Source organism: Pecten maximus, unplaced genomic scaffold (genome assembly GCF_902652985.1).
Source record: "Pecten maximus unplaced genomic scaffold, xPecMax1.1, whole genome shotgun sequence".
Lineage (NCBI taxonomy): Eukaryota > Metazoa > Mollusca > Bivalvia > Pectinida > Pectinidae > Pecten > Pecten maximus.
Window position 1 is genome coordinate 1 of NW_022982513.1, and position 15,606 is coordinate 15,606.

The window sequence follows — 15,606 nt, forward strand, 5'->3', positions numbered from 1 at the left end:
CTTGAGATGACATCACTAGTGACATCTCCTGGTCCTAGGCCACAGTGACATTCTGTGGGAAGACATCACTGGTGACATCACCTGGTCCTAGGCCACAGTGACATTCTGTGAGATGACATCACTAGTGACATCACCTGGTCCTAGGCCACAGTGACAGTCCGTGAGATGACATCACTAGTGACATCTCCTGGTCCTAGGCCACAGTGACATTCTGTGAGATGACATCACTAGTGACATCTCCTGGTCCTAGGCCACAGTGACATTCTGTGGGAAGACATCACTGGTGACATCACCTGGTCCTAGGCCACAGTGACATTCTGTGAGATGCCATCACTAGTGACAGACTGGGCCACAGTGACAGTCCGTGAGATGACATCACTAGTGACAGACTGGCATGATTCTACCTGGTGCCGAGCTGTGGCCTCTTCTCCACAAACTGCCATTTCAGATGAAACCTTTAGGATAGACCGCCACTTTTTCCCCGCATCAACAATTGTGTAGCTGCTCTGAACGATTTAGCGTCCTCTACTATTAATTTATGCCTCTGAAGTAGAAGTGACTTGTTCCAATGGAGCTTGATCTGTGAATAATTATAGTATATCTGGTCCCAACAAGTTACCACTGGACAGGTCGACATATTCTCTGTCGAGGCTGGACAAACATCATTATCAGCTTCTCCCTCTCCTGGGGCGGAACCATTATGTCAAGTACATCCATACTGTAGTCTCACTTTAATATCAATCTGCCAAATATAAATCAAAGTACTGGAAGTACTGTAAACGAACATTATTGTTTAATGCAAAATCAGTAATCTTCTAAGTTTAAAGTTGATAAATTTACTGATATCGGTTTAGGAATGAATTGCAAATAATTTGAAATGTTTGCAGCTGTTGTGATATGATTGTACACATGCATGTCTCTGTAAGGTCCTAATTGAAATTGGAAGTTTGTTGATCTATCTTGGATGGATGAAAATAAAATATGTCTTCTTTCTTTCGGGAAGGCATCATCAGTTATAATACAGCCAGGACTCTGTGACCTTATTGATGCCAACTTCTAATATGCACTAAATTTAGGCTAGTTCCATCGTTAGTTCAACTTAATATGATGAAACACACATAAAGAATTACTGAAAACCAAAACCAGAGCTGCTAATCAAATCCCGGATTAGGAATGTATCCTATTGAAACTGTACTAAAGCATGTATGGTACTTCAAAACAAAAACCTTGACTCCTATTGTGCTGGAATCATTTGATGTTAATAAATCTTTATATGAGAAGATATACTTCTGGTATAAATTAGAGTATTGTAAACAATGTGATAACAACCAGATAAAGACTATCTTCATCGAATAATTCAGCAAACAGGAAAAGAAAACTTCAAGCTTCATTTTCAACTTCAAACCTGATCACAAAGATTACAGTCCATTCGATGGGACGACACATTCCCTATTTATTGTCCTTTTCCAATGCTGATCATCCAATCATACTGAACCACACAGTTCAGCAATGTAATTGCACAAATCACACCTTTATGTGTAGAGAACATTTTTGGGGGTGTTATAAGATTCCATAACTGTATGCAAATTTGTGAAGCATTCCATATCTATATATATACGGTATGTGTATATATTTACACATCAAAATTGGAATGACACAGGAGATTTGCAAGTTTAAGTTCACCATCAGTCATGGGAGGTTTATGTAAAATGTTATATTTACCGGGGTAATTAGTAATTTTGAGAATATATTTATGAAGCTCTATTCTGTACTTTCTACCAGTGCAGCACTGCTTAGAGAATGGACACAATTATATGTTTTCCAATGTTAAAATTAATCAGATGTAAAATATAAGGGGTTTATTTGACCGTATTTAAGTATTTGAAGTATTTAAAAATTTTGTAATCATTCGCCATTTGAGGCCTAATTGCCGTCATAGTTGAATTACCAAAATGGACCTGAAATCAATATTTTTAAAAGAGAATGATCAATGACTTGAATATTTCATAAAAATGATTTAATACATCGTTTATTCACTTCATTCAGATCTTCAGACACCAAATAATTTGTGAAGTCATATATAGAAATATATGAACCATTTTGTTATTGATTTATAGTTCACACAAGTAAGCACTAGATGTAAGCAGTAAGTACATGTATATGTACCGCTATCTACTGGCATGACTTTGAGTACAGTAGACTACACTCGCTTTGTGGATATTGACAGGCTAACATATATTTACATACTAATTCAATTTTAGAATTGTAACTGAAATCTTGTAACAGCATGGCACAAATAGTCATCTGAACATTTGTTTGAAACCCATCAAAAGTAAAAGATATAGAACTCATTGAAAATGTGCAGAGAAGGGCAACAAAACTGATTCCTGGATTTAAAAATATATCGTACCCGGAACGGCTACAACGGTTAAATCTCCCAACGCTACAGCACCGTAGGACCAGAGGAGATATGATTAACGTTTTTAAGATAGTAAATAACATATACGATAGTAGGATAACAAAAAACTTTTTCCAAATGGACAAGATGAGTAGAACCAGAGGTCACGATAAGAAAATATTCAAAAAGCGATGTCGTCTTGATGGGAGGAAACAATTTTTTTCAGTTACCGAGTTATTGATTTATGGAATAGCTTGCCACAAATTGTTGTCAATGCTGATTCTGTCATAAAATTTGAAATAATGTTAGATGATCATTGGAAAAATAAACGTTTTTATTCATGAATGTACAGGAACTAATATAAAGCAATTAATTACACAGGAAATATTTATATTATACTATGTATTGATATTGATATGGATATAGAGGCTACAAGGCTGCGTCCATTATTTATGCTAATAAATGTATATTGAAAAATATTTAAGGTAAATATTAACTCATTTGCTTGACTTCAATTTTCAGTTTGAAGTATGGTGTAGTGAGAATTTCAAGTCTTGATCATGACTTCATGAAAATTCTAAATTAATAAATTATTAAAATGAATTTGTTTGAAAAATAACACAAGTTCCACAGCAATATTATATAGAGGATCAATCACAATATATCAGAAGTTATAAAACTACAAATAACAATTAACGGCTGAATATCAAATTAAGTGACTATCACAAGTATTTTTGCATTTGTTTTTAGATAATCCGGATTTCCGTTTTCCGGCTTTAAAAAAATTTACGTAGACGTAGCGCATAGTAAACGTAGCCATGTAACAGCTGATTTTAATCAGATTGACTTAACATGAACTTAACACCGTCTCAGTAGTTCGTCACAATCGAAAATTCGGTCGTGAATTCGGTATTTTGCAAATTATTTCAAAACACTTCCAGGTAAATGAAAAACAAATTCATATGGTCTCTATACACACACCAAAGATTACTATATTGGGTCCATTCTCTCGTAAAAATATCGATTTTGGGTCCACTATCGGCCATTTCGGTAATTCAACTCTTAACGACAATCGGGTTGCGATTCGCAAATGAAAAATTAATTTAAAATTCGGTCAAATAAACCTCTAATATTTTACATATGATACAATTAGGCATTGAGGAACATATATTTGGGTCAATTCTCTGAAAATAATGCCAATTTATATTATAATTAAGCACCATTTCTCTTCGCGTCGGTATTTCCAAGTCCGCTTCACCTGTGGTCCGTTTCAGTAAATATTCTCGTCTTTGCCGAAATAAAAACAAGCTATATAATTGTTCATTTTAAACATGACAACAACTGCCAACCACACGTATCCAAAAATGTTTTTGTTGATATCATCGGAATATTGCCGTAGTTATGAAAAGTCATGAGATCGACAAATCAAATTGGTAGAACTTTTGATTTCCGTAATCTTGCAGTTACCTCCCTTACAACAGTAAATACGTTCCAAGTATCGTTTACAACACGCAATCCCGTGCACATAACAACAAGATATTATCATTTGCATTTGATCTATTGGTCATTTTCGTCAAAGGAAAATGGTATATGGAAATCGATGACAACGTTAACGCTATGACCAGTCACCCTGACCACAAATACCACTTTATTGTAAGCCTATACAGTAACCTATGATACAATGTATCGTCTCGTTTGCCGTTATTGATATATTTCTTTCTCTAATTTATAGAAATACACACCTAGTTGATAATGATGTAACATTCTAGAATATATATATTACACATTTAAGTAAATCGCGGACATATTTGCAGACCTATGCTATAGGCCTAATGTCAGCAGTTTTGGAATGAACACGGAGGAGCAAAACTTTCTAAACATCCGGAGACGAATGCGCCTGCGCAATAGTTGATTACATGAATATATTGACCTGGAGTTATTCGCAAAGTTCATGTTCATTTAGTCTTCACATTTCGCTAGCGTTATGCATTTCTCAAATCGTATGCATCTTGAAAACATCTACTGAATACATTTCAATATTTTCAGTAAAACTACTCTATAAAACGAAGATGTTTTTGCACATAAATTATTTGAAGCGTAAGGCCATGGGGGCAGCCATATTTCATTGAAACAGACAGTAGATGGCGTATTGGTGAATGTGGTTACCAAATATGGTCATATTTCTCAGTCCAGTTCTTGATTGCAATAACCGAACATTAATGTTCGTTTAAAAATGGCTTTAAACGGGTCAGATTCGAACTCATAACCTTATTCTATCTATAAACTGATACAATACCAAATCTACAAATAAGTTCTGTTATAAGCTCGTAAGCTACTACTTGTGTATTGTGGTCATGTTTTAGGTGTACAACTTCTACACATTTAGATAAATAATCCCCTTCCAGTAATTCCATATTCTGTCGTCTGTAAATGTCCCAGAATGTCTATTGCTATGCGGTCTAATTGAGGTTCTACTGGAACAGATGGAGATACTGAGGAGCTCAACCCTTGATGGACCAGATTTTCTGCCAGGAATCGGGCATTACACCAATTTTTGATATCCTCCACTAGTCCAGGCCTGGCTTAGAAGACACAACTGGTTATGGGAGTCTATAACTCGGTCAATTAACCCTGGATGGTAGACACCTGGATACCCTGAAACTTCATGTGCATATAAACAAAGATCAGCCTTCCATTAAAATATATTTATATTATGATTCAATGAAAGCATCAAACATTTGTAACTTAAATGTAGCACTGGTAAAATGGTATTTTCAGCCTGTATGATTTAAAAGGAACTTCAATTATACTATAAGAATGAAAATGAACATTAACTACCAAGCAATGAAATGTTCAAGTCAACTATAGGTCTGATATTACCTGGTAAATTTGTAAACTAAAGAGTGGAAAACATACATGTATCCATTCCAGGAACACCAGTTATGTTTAAGATGTAATACGCCACACTTCTAATACTGTCATCAGGATCTAGCTTTCCACATATGAACCCCACAAGCAATGGATCTGGAAAATATAAATCAAATTGCTTTAGATGGACAAAGATCCTATGTATGTGTACATCCATTGACTATATGTAATATGATTTCTAATCTATCCAACAATTCAATACATTATTATTGTCTCTATGACAGTAGTGATGGACAAACACTGGGATAATGAGGAATTTAATGATGTATATGTAGGTCATTTGGAGGAAGTGGTCGAAATCTTAAGGCAATTAAGTTACAGCTTATTCTCCATCAACAGACTGACTATGTCCATGTTCAGGGCATTCTTTTTCATTCGCGCGTGGCTAGGGTGAAATAAACAAGGACTTTATCTCATTATTGACTTGTAATTCATTAATACCAGAAGTTTTACAACTGTTTCATGACTCCTCCCTAACAGGTCAATGTGGTACCGTAAACGTGGTTATTTTCGCAAGGGGTTCATTTCACGATTTCGATATGCAAACTATATGTGTGGGGTTAATTTTCGCGACCAATCCACCCGGGCCCATGTGTATTTCGAGATTACGCCAATTGATATCCTGATAATATGTGTGGGGGAAATTTTCGCGATCAATAGGACTCTGTGTAATTGGCATCAATTTCCCCCTCACGTAAATCTCCACTATGCAGTATACATGATAATACTGATTGCTTGTAAGAACAAGATTACTTTCCTCGACACACAACAATCTACTATCTCTGGTGTCTACTGAATCAGAAGTGTTGTCCTGTTGGTAAATACTATAACAATTGATTCTACATTACCCAACACATTGTTCCTGCTTTGAGAGCATGACATTCTACAATGGTACATTTTTATCACTATTTGTCGTTACCAGATTGTCTTTGTAACCAGAGATAACTTCCAACTACCAGATTGTGTGTGTCCATTCCAAATTCTCAAACAAATTCAAAAATAGAATTCCTGCATTTAGTTTCCATGCATACAATTATGGTAGAAAACTGAGTAAAAAAAACAGGATTCAGTCAATATAGATTATGAGATAACCAATCAGTTATTTTGAGTTTGCTGTATAACATTAAACAATTATCAATTAACACTAATTCACTGAATATTATGTTTATAACCCACCTTTAAAATATGAAACAGATAAGTGAGTTATCTCCCTTTGATCATCCAATAATGACAAGATAGTGTGTGACAAGTTGGATATTGTTTTGATTTGGTTTTGAGCAATAAAGAATGTAATTCAAACTTATAATCAAGCATCAAAAATACATTGATAAGGCAGCAGTGTACAGTAAAATTGCTCATTAAAATAATGCATATGTGGCAATTAAGACAGTCATAATTTGTATACAGATTTTGGTTGAACCTGAACAATGCTAAATAGTTAGTAGTCTAGATTTTGTGTATGACAGAGTGACACCAGTAAACCTCTGTTTGCTGTGGAGGCCATAATTAGGACCAGTTCTAAATCACAATGTTCTTATCTTCGTACTACGTATACCTGAGGGGGTGTTATCCAAGTATTGTTGGCATTGTCCCTAATTAAGTGAACCCAGTCTTTGGGCAGACGACCTCAGCCATGACCTGTGACAGACAGCAGCTGTGGTAGAATGTTGGTCTGTTTTAGGAAGTTTGCTGTGTCCAAGTTTTGTTGAGGTTGTTCCTTGGTGAACCCGTCTTTGGGGAGCGGAGGCGTCCTCGGCCTGTTACTGTAACTGTGGTAGAATCAATGTTCTGTTTTAGGAACTTTTTTACGTCCATGAGCTGGAATTTTCCAAGCTAGTCCTTGGTGAGGTCGTTCCAGAATATATATCACAAGCTCTGTTCTGCATTCAATCTATCAAAAATAAACATGTATTATTAGATTATCATTACATTACACATCCCAGCAGGCATTTGACGTCATTTTTACGTCAGATTTACGTCAAAAATGGACGTCAGGATTACGTCAAATAATGGTCAAAAGTGAAAATCACATTGACGTTATTTTCTGACGTCAGATTTACGTCAGACTTAGGTCAGAAATTGACGTCAGATTCACGTCAGGATCTAGTCATTGCTGTTGGATTGCAAATGATGAAAAAAGAAAGCACAGGTTTCATTAAATTTAATTCAAATATCACACATAACATTTTTACACATGAAAGATTTTAAAAAGAAACATTCTTTCAAAATATCTGCATTCTCACAAATTAGTAATGGATATGAACTTATAATGAGAATTGTTAACAATAAATCATCTATCAGCATAGGACAGAATGGTAAACTCATGTAGAAACATGTTTCTTAACTTTATAAACATTATCAAATTCAAACACATTATAAAAATACCTGTTTCCGCTAACCCTATGTAATTTCTACTTGCCCTGGACTCTGGCAACTTGTTCAACTAGCATCACAGATAAAGGATAAATTTTAACCCCATGTGACACATCACTCAAATGTATTATATTCTACTGCACTATAACAAATTGAATGTACATTCATTTAGTCAAATCAATTAAATAAAAAATTCAATAAATAGTTTATTTTACGCTTCATACAATATGATCATTCAAACACAATGTATACACTTTTCTTAAAGGTAGAGTTACAATATTCAAATCAATCATTCATTTGTCAAACACAATGTATACACTTTTCTTAAAGGTAGAGTTACAATATTCAAATCAATCATTCATTTATTTGTCAATCACACTTTTTATCATACAATTATACATACAAACACATTTTTATTAGAATTGAGGTTTATAAACAATTACACATGCTTTAAAGGTACATGTGCTATAATCTAAGATCAACAGTAATTAATACACATGAACTCTATATTTATCACCAAACTGGGAATCAGACCGTCTCAAGTAGCCTAGTAGATGATAACATTGCAACTGAACTCCCAAGAAACTAAGTTATATTGTGATATCATAGTGGATTCATTTATCGATATCTTCCAAGAGATTTTACTTCTGATCATCAAATTGTATCATAATTCACCATACCAAATAACAATTAAATCTTTCTAGTTTTTAAGATATTGTACCCACAATATTACTGGTTCATTGGCTTAAAATAAGATACAAAGTTTGATCTATAACAACAGCTGAATCAATCATCAATATCTATATAAAATGAATAAACTTCTGATCTCTATATTTTATCAGTGCTCACTTCACCCATACACATTTCACCATGCCAAATTGCAACAATCAACTCTTAGTTTGTTTTTTTAGAAATTGTGTCCATTAAAAGTTTAGTGTTGCTAAAAATAGCCATCACTAAACACTAAAACTGTGACCCTCTTGATCTTTTTGGTAGCCTCTATTCTTATACTCCAGCCAGTGGGTAATGGTAGCCTCCTTAGTGGGAAAAGAATTCTTCTCTTGATCAGTACCCGTCTCGTCTTGACAAAACCATGACCTTGATCCTGACCTTTGTCTAGACTGATCTCTCCATAGACTTTGACCAATCAAGAGATCTTAATCTTTCTCTAGACCTTGATTTGGCTTTCTGTTGGTGAAATTTTGGTTGTGGTGCTGGACAGTAAACAGATCTTCCTTCTGAAATAAAAAAAAAAGAATATAAGCAATATAATTCCATATAAAAGACATGATAAACAAGATAATTTTGTAAAATGAATTGAAAAAGATAAAAGCAGAATCAATAGAATCTAATGCTAGTTTAAATGGTTCAGTATATATATAAGAAACATTCAGAAGCGAGTCGTACATACCATTGCTAGTAGAAGATCTAGAGGCTTAAATTTCACTTCTACTGCCACTGAAGGTTTCCGAACAGGAGATACTCCTTTTCAGTCCTATCCTCAGTTTCTGCATTGAAAATGAAATATTTATGTATATTGCATATTAAATTAAACATTTGTTTTTCAGACAAAGAGAATAGAGTTCTTCACCTTCAAATTCAAATGATTATATAATTAATGATTAAAAAATTATCACAATTGAATTCAGAACATTATTTTTCTGTAAACTGGCATTTTGTTGATATTTTACTGATTTCAAATCAGATCACAGATGTTGTCTCACAATGACCCACCTGTTTACTTCCGTTTAAAACTAGAATCTTCAGAGTCACTTTCCTCATATCTCACTTTCTGTTTCATTATATTCCGACTCAGCTGAAAACCAACTGGTGTGTTGTGTATTTTCATCTTCGTTTCTATCATTTTCGTTGCTTACTTTTCTCCCAATGTTTTATGTACAACATTAGTATGCAGTACCTACAACAACAGAAATACAAACTTAAATTAAGTATCCTTTTCGTTACTTATTTTTCAAACTTACGTTCATACGTCACTTATTTTTCAAACTTATGTTCATAGATCTAAATTATACAATCAATATCGGTATTTTGTGAGAGAATTTTGGACAGACATTACGTGCAATGATTATCAGTCATTAAATTGGAAAATTACAAATTCTACAGGGATTTGTGTGCTAACTGTAGGTGAAATCTTATTATTTTCTACAGTTGACAGATTTATGAGGGGTGTCATGATCACAATTCCAATAATCCCATATCTAAATTACGATAAAAATACAATACAGAAATGCACACGATAATGTATGTAACCCTGATAAACACTTTCCCAATATACCGCTCGGCTAGAGATATCCTCTTTAGCTTGTTCGGTTGAGCCTTTCGCTCAATAGCTAGTACAATGTAAGTCAGAGGTCCCGGGTCCGATCCCTAGCGGAGGCAGTGCAGGGTCTTTTCTCACTGGTTTGAGAAGGATCCTTTTTCTCTCATTTTGGAAAGAAAATCAGTGAATTGGGAAAGATTTGTAAAGGAGTAAACTGCAAATTTTGGGGATTTGGCTTTGAAATATGGCCCCAGAAAGCCCTGCAGTAATTTAAATTTAATTAATCATGCGATCTGTTACATTGGCGCCCATGTATACAAAAATAGGGACCCGGGAAAAATAAACATTGCTGTTACCCCTGGAAACTTGAGGACAAATTCTTTTCTGGAGGGAGAGTATGTAACCTTAGTAAATACTAGCCGCAATATACCGCTCGGCTAGCTAGAGAGATCTTTTCTTTAGCTCGATCTGTTGGGCGTAAGACTAGCAAGTCAAAGGTCCTGGGCTTGATTCCTAGTGGAGGCATGGTAAATTTAATTAATCATGCACTCTTTTAAATGTACACATGTATATATAACTAATAAGAAAAGATATTGTCAGAAATCATAGAATCACAGATGGATGAGTAACTCACCTCCGTAATGAACTATTGTCTACTGTAAACAAGACAACTTATCAGCTATATATAGGTTGTGTTCATCTCGTATAAACATATAACGTATACGTAATATAGTCTAATAGATTATATTAGATAAATTAGATTATGTGTGTATCACTGTACACCCATGTCAGTTGGAAAATAAATAATGAACTGAAATATCAAATAGACGCGAAAGTGAAGTGATGGGTTAAATAATCAGATGGTTACGTTCCAGATCTACTGTAGGTGTACTAGCTATATTTTGAATCGTGACCATTCAACCATTGCCTTTGTGTTCAGTCTGTCAGTACCGTACGTGCACAAGTCCGAATCGAACTGTAATATGAACACAGAATACGTACGCGATATAATCGGTAATCAAAACAAAGTAACAAAACTCACCTTACAGGTATCTTGTACTCTACACAGACAGAAGTCTACTTGAAATGGTGACATGCTTCTGCAGCCTTCGCTTCTTTTCAAATAGCCGCGGCCGGAAGTAGGAAACGACAACATTTTTTTATTTTATTATTATTGACACAAACGTAAGTTTGAGTCTATGTCAGCGCTTTTGAGGTGTAGCTGACAAAATCTACGATGCCCTCTGGCGGATACTGCCTTGGCCAATCTAACCGTTGCTTTACAGTAACTCCGTAATGCTATGCAGTGAATATTTGTAAATATTCACGATAAAAAATGACATATAGTAAAGTTTAGCTATAAAAAAATCACCTTTTGTTTTGTTGACACAAACGTAGACACAAACGTAAGTTTGAGTCTATGTCAGCGCTTTTGAGGGTAGCTGACAAAATCTACGATGCCCTCTGGCGGATACTGCTGTTGGCCAATCTAAACGTTGCTTTACAGTAACTCCGTAATGTTATGCAGTAAATATTTGTTTAACTTCACGATAAAAAATGACATACAGTGAAGTTCAGCTATTAAAAAAATCACCTTTTGTTTTGTTGTATTTTAGAAGCTCACAGGACAATGTGGTTTTTTTTTGGCATTTTCGTTCGCTCTGACACAACTTCCACTGCCACTTCACAATCATATTCTATCGCAAAAATAAAATAGTCCCGTGACTTACGGAGTTGAATGCAACACTGCAGTTTCGTTAGATATATGACAAAACAACAGAACCTCACAAATAGATAGTTTTCAAAGTATTTAATTTAAGTATGTTCTGTCGATGATACGTAAGAATATTTTTCCGCGTTGAACGCATTAGATTTCACGCGGAATGATACAATCGACTTTTCGCTGGCGCCATATTGCTGCTTACCTGTGACCCGGAAGAAAAATCTACTAACATCACGCTGAATTTTCATCATCGACATCTATGTGTTTTTTTTCTTTGGCGGCATGTTACTGAATGGGTTATAATATTGATAAAGTTTCGTCGGAATATCGTTGTTATTTTGTACATTGAAAATCACTCATCCAGCATCCGATTTTGTCCGCCATCTTTCAGTAATGTAAACAATAATAAAAGCAAGAGTAGGTGATCAAACCCAACTTTGACTGTCATTTTCTCACTGAAATATTAACTTGCATGTGATTTATGTAGTCTGCAGATGGTTAGATTATATAGATGTTTTTTTTACGAAAGAAAAAAAGTTGTCTATTCATCGGCAGTCGAGTACCAAACGCATGTTTGCAAATAAAAAGTTAAATAAATTCTCACTGAATAGGGTTTCGAAATGTCAAATGGACTTGTGAATATTAATATTGACTTCGGATCTATTGATTATATCCTACGTAATGCACATGAAGTTTTTCGTTTACAGAACGCGTACCGCATTAACGTGGCTGTCTGCATGCAGATGTAGACGTCACTGAAAATTTCATCTCTAATTATAGCGACTGATTCTTTTTTTCTAATATTCGTGATGGTTTAAAAAAAATAGAAAATGATCTATCATTATCATTTGAAATATTACATAACAGTCGAAGCATATTATAAAAAAGAAAGGGGTCTACGATGTACATCTACATAGACCTTTATTATGTTTGGTGGAATTTTGAACGCTTCAGGGACGGTTAAAGGGCAGTAACTCTTTAGAAAACACCATTTTTCATGGAAATGTACTGATTGCTAAATTTAACCAGAGATATTTAAAGGCAGTGGAAATGTTATATTCCTACATCTGCGGTTTTTTTCTGTCTTCTGTCTAAATTAACCTTTAAACTAATGCACAGTAAAGTATTGATAAATCAATGCAAATAATTTATTATAACTTAGATTTATTATTATTATTTAATTTTTTTTTCTTTACAACACTAGTACATATTATTTGAGAAGAACAGCAAAAATTACTAAGTTCATTATTCTTCTAAACAACAAACATGTGTAAAACTTTTTTGTGTTGTGCATATATCCTATTGTGAAATAACTTGGCATGACTAAAGATAATAGTATTGTCTTGATGGCTGTTACATACTATATCATAGGTTGAGTTAAATAATTATTTTCTTCTTATCAACTATGGTCAATGGTGAAAACACACTTTTTTCATTTAAATTGTTAAGTCGGTTTAATGTTCAAATTCAGATTAATTTAATTAAAGCAACTATTAATGATGTATATATGTGTTAACTTTTCTGACAAAGTCTCCAAGTAACCTGATTATATTTGACAGAGAATCAAAATAAGTAATTTTGTTGTTAAGAATAGTGGGCTTAGCCATTTACAACTGTTTAGATTCTACTTAATAAGGTTTGATTTTTAACATTTTGGCAAATTTATCTTATCAATATCCAATTTAGTTTTAAAGATAAGCAGTACTTCCATTTTTATGAAAATAAAAATTACTTCAGTGTTCTAATATTTTAAACACATGAACAATTGAAAGAAATACATTTGTATGAAAAGCATTCATAATGGACTTTGAAGAATGCTACTATATGTACAGTTCATCCAGTTTGGGCATTTGAACTACATTTTCATCTGACATCCTGCAGATTAAAAAAAACCTCTGATTTTGAAATTGATGATATCAATACATATAGCTACATTCACATCTCGCTAACATTAATTAACATGATATATATACCATACATATATATATGTATCATGCAGTTACAGTTATGTATATGGTACATATACTATTGCGGAGAATATTTGATGCAATGTACATAAGTGAAAAACAAAATTCCACTTCAAATTGATTTGAACTGTACATGTGAATGAATGTGTTTTTGTTGTATAGATTATTTGTAGCTACACAGTATGGAGTGTAAACATATAACGTAGAGTGCTATATGAAAATCATGTTCACTCTAATGAGCGATTAAGAAACTGTCTCAAGTCTGAGCTGATATGAGCATGTAATTCTAAGTTTTGAATATAGTGCTTAGTTTAATGTGCCCGTTGTGATGGTATACCCTGCCCTGTCTACATCCGCATTCTACGCCTCCAGAGTCTGTTTATCAGACCCAGGTGTTTTTAACCCACCATCATCAGATGGTGGGCTATTCAAATCGCCCTGCGTCCGTGGTCCGTCCGTCCCTCCATCCGTAAACAATTCTTGTTATCGCTATTTCTCAAAGTACTGAAGGGATCTTCTAAAATTTCATATATATGTTTCTCTTGGTTTCTAGTTATGCATATTGCATTTTGAGACCAATCGGAAAACAATAAGGCAGACAGGCAGCCATCTTGGATGTTGTCAATTGAAGTTTGTTATCACTATTTCTCAGGAAGTGCTGACGGGATCTTTTTCAAATTTCATAAGTAGGTTCCCCTCGGTGCCTAGTTATGCATATTGCATTTTGAGACTATTCGGAAAACAACATGGCCGACAGGCAGCCATCTTGGATTTTGACAATTGAAGTTTGTTATTGCTATTTCTCAGAAAGTGCTGAAGGGATCTTTCTCAAATTTGATATGTAGGTTCCCCTTGGTGGGTGGTTATGCATATTGCATTTTGAGACCAATTGGAAAACAATATGGCCGACAGGCAGCCATCTTAGGTTTTGACAATTGAAGTTTGTTATAGCTATTTCTCAGAAAGCACTGAATTGATCTTTCTCAAATTTCATATGTAGGTTCCTCTTGGTGCTTACATTAGTTATGCATATTGCATTTTGAGACCAATCGGAAAACAAAATGGCCGACAGGCAGCCATCTTGGATTTGGACAATTGAAGTTTGTTATCGCTTTTTCTCAGAAAGTGCAGAAGGGATCTTTCTCAAATTTCATATGTAGGTTCCCCTCGGTGCATAGGTATGGATATTGCATTTTGTGACTAATCGGAAAACAACATGGCCGACAGGCAGCCATATTGTATTTTGACAATTGAAGTTTGTTATCGCTATTTTACAGAAGGTACTGAAGGGATAGAACAATCCGCCACAAAATATCATTCAAACCAGGCCTCACACACACGATAAAATCCTAAAACAATCACACAAGTGTTTTTAACCTGAGCTCTCTCTTATCTAAAAGCTGGTAGCTAGATGGGGCGCTACATCAAATGTATAAATATCTTTTCAATGGCTAATGATAATGATAATTTGTGAAGCGCTTATAGGCATGGGATCCTCAAAAGTTTGAAAAGAAAGGCCTCATTAATTTTACAGGTAATCTATGACCTTCATATTACATCTACAACTACGTATACATTAACCCATTGAAGATGTCAAATACGATTACCTGAGTACCTATTCTGACAATTAGCTGCCAAGACGCACTTGCAATCAAAAGTAGATATGAATTTCTTTTCTTGCCAATATTTTGTCCTAGTTCTAATCAGGTACTGGTGATGTTCCATACAAAGTTGACCATGTCCCCACTAAACAAAAGCAGTTAAAATAATTTGTTTTCGTTTGTGTCTACAGTACTTTCAGTACTTTGATTTTTTTTAATGAAGGCAATATTTGTTATATTTTTTGGACCAATGCGATAAGAACAGGAAAATATAGTTAAAATAACATCATTTATGTGGATAAAACATATGAACCACTTAGAGGTTTAAATATTTT

General features: G+C 34.3%; 1 long non-coding RNA gene across 3 annotated transcripts; it reads right to left on the minus strand.

The window, feature by feature from the left end:
• Positions 1 to 5,044: 5,044 nt before the first annotated feature.
• On the minus strand, positions 5,045 to 11,144 carry LOC117320537. Of its 3 annotated transcripts, none has more exons than XR_004531078.1 (6): positions 11,023 to 11,144; positions 9,434 to 9,617; positions 9,111 to 9,207; positions 6,882 to 8,937; positions 5,315 to 5,422; positions 5,045 to 5,059 (listed from the first exon to the last, which is right to left on the minus strand). It is a non-coding gene; the product is annotated as an uncharacterized LOC117320537 (long non-coding RNA). The 3 variants fall into 3 exon arrangements; XR_004531079.1 differs by having other exon boundaries at positions 11,028 to 11,142; XR_004531080.1 differs by lacking the exon at positions 11,023 to 11,144 and adding an exon at positions 10,615 to 10,638.
• Positions 11,145 to 15,606: the final 4,462 nt, after the last annotated feature.